The sequence below is a fragment of the Eleutherodactylus coqui genome, unplaced genomic scaffold (assembly GCF_035609145.1).
Source record: "Eleutherodactylus coqui strain aEleCoq1 unplaced genomic scaffold, aEleCoq1.hap1 HAP1_SCAFFOLD_106, whole genome shotgun sequence".
NCBI classification, from domain to species: Eukaryota; Metazoa; Chordata; class Amphibia; order Anura; family Eleutherodactylidae; genus Eleutherodactylus; species Eleutherodactylus coqui.
In genome coordinates, this window is record NW_027102596.1 from 347,399 (window position 1) to 349,855 (window position 2,457).

Genomic DNA, 2,457 nt, shown 5'->3' on the forward strand with positions numbered 1-2,457 from the left:
TATATAGATATATAGTCATGTAAGGCTGAAGAAAAGACGTGCCGTGCGTATAATTTCTTCAACCTATGATGTGTTTTATTTTCATTATTCTCAGTATTGCTAGGATCTTCCCGGTATAATATATAGCAACCAATCGCAGCACAGCTTTCATGTAACCTGAGTAGTATAAGAAGTATCAACCAATCACAGCACAGCTTTCATGTTGCCTCAGCAGTATAATATATAGCAACCAATCACAGCACAGCTTTCATGTTACCTTAACAGTATAAAAAATAGCAACCAATCACAGCACAGCTTTCATTTTACCTCAGCATTGGCTGCGGAATCTGCTTTTTTTTTCAATAACCAACGCATCGGGTAAAATTGGCGCGACTTTCCCGCCGGTTTGAAACCACCCTAGAGAAAATTAGGGCAAAAAGATGGAGAACTGGGAGGTGACCCGCTAATCTCCATGGTGCTGTAATTTGGGTAATTCCAATAGGAGGTGCAGCACGTTTCTGTAAAACCAATAGAGGGCGCTGTTATGTTACTGTAGAAACCAATGGACAGCATGGCAGAGGGGCGGAGAGGAGGCAGAGAGGAGGTGGGAGCTCAGTTCTCGCTCCTGGCTCTTCCAGCCTCCCCCCCCCCCCCCCCCGCAGATGAGGACGACGTATATCGGCTCGGCGTGAAAACCGAGCCGATATACATTCGTGTGAATGTACCCTCAGTCTGTGAGGGGCCTGTGATGTGGATTATAAGCAGTGTCGTATCTCCGTATCCCCTGACTCACTCACCCCCTAGGTGTCTCCACACACTTTTCGGGTGCTCACCTTAAGGAGATACGACACGGCTTATAATCCACATCACAGGCCCCTCACAGACTAAGGGTGCATTCACACGAACGTATATCGGCTTGGTTTTCATGCCAAGCCGATATACGTTGTCCTCATGTGCAGGGGGTGGAGGCTGGAAGAGCGCAGGAGCAGGAACTGAGCTCCCGCCCCCTCTCTGCCTCCTCTCCGCCCCTCTGCACTATTTACAATGAGAGGAGGCAGAGCGGAGGCGGGGCTAAGTTCCAGGTATTAGCCCTGCCCCTGTTCCGCCTCTCCCCATTGCAAATAGTGCAGAGGGGTGGAGAGGGGCGGGAGCTCAGTTCCTGCTCCTGGGCTCTTCCAGCCTCCCCCCCCCCCCGCATATGAAGACAACGTCTATCGGCTCGGCGTGAAAACCGAGCCGATATACGTTCGTGTGAATGCACCCTAAGCCAGAAGCCTGCTGCACACTGAGGAGGGCCAATCACCATGAGGGCGAGCACCCACTGGCGTTTTTTTACCTGCGTTTTGCGTTTTGCGTTTTGCGTTTTGCGTTTTCCCTGCACAGGCATAGAGATAACATGTGTTCCTGTCCACTGGCGTTTTTTTTGCGTTGCGTTTGCGTTTTTAACATAGGAGCTGTCAGTTGCATATGTGTCCTTATTTTTCTCCATGGAAATTAATAGAAAAGCCGCGAAAACGCCGCGAAAAACGCCGCGGAAAACGGGCGGAAAAACGCGGGAAACGCGGCGAAAACGCTGCGTTTTTTCCCCGCGGAAAACGCAAACGCCAGTGGGTGCTCGCCCTGAAACAGTGTGTCTGTGCATGGCTTCCTGGCTTGGTTTAATATTCCCAATCATTGTTAAGGCTTGTGATAAATCACTTGGATTTGAAGGAATGCTGCATCCAATAGATGGCGCTATAGAGGTATTGTCTTATCCTTATTTGCATAGATATCCCAGAGGAGCTAGCATCACCTTATAAGCTTTCTTACTCATTTTTTAGGTTTTCAAACCCCTCTTCTGTGTGCAGTGCTTGGGTAGTGACTATACCATCCCCTGACCCATTTACCCCATGGGTGTCTCCACATACTTTTTGGGTGCTCTCCTTAAGGAGACACAACACCGCTTCTGACCCACATAGGAATGTGAACCACAGGCCAACTAGGGCTGAGGATGGGTGCATTGTCCAGTATCACATGTGTAGTCTAACAGAGCTTACTTTGGGTAAGTGAGAGTTTTGGCCCATGTGAAAGGGGAATTACTGTATGCTAAACTGTTCACTTCATTTTCATTACCTTCTATGACATTTATGGAAATGACACGGCACAGATTATTGTTAGGGGTTCCATCACAGTCCCCTTGTGTAGCCGCACCACCTCCACGCTCCCCTCATGTAAGCCCACTTTCCTAGTGTAACCGTATTGTCACCACACTCCCCACATGTAACCATACCACGGTTCGAAAAGTGTCATAAAAGAGCCTTAAAGGGGTTCTGTCATTAAAAACAAAAAAATATATACTTACCTATTGCTCCCCAGGCAGCCTGCTTACCTCTTCTTCTTATCCCAAATCTTCTCCTGGAGCCGCTTGTCACTTCGGTCACGTGACCTCCAGCAACCCGATTTTCCTCCATCCGGTCAAAAAGCGTACATTGCGCTACC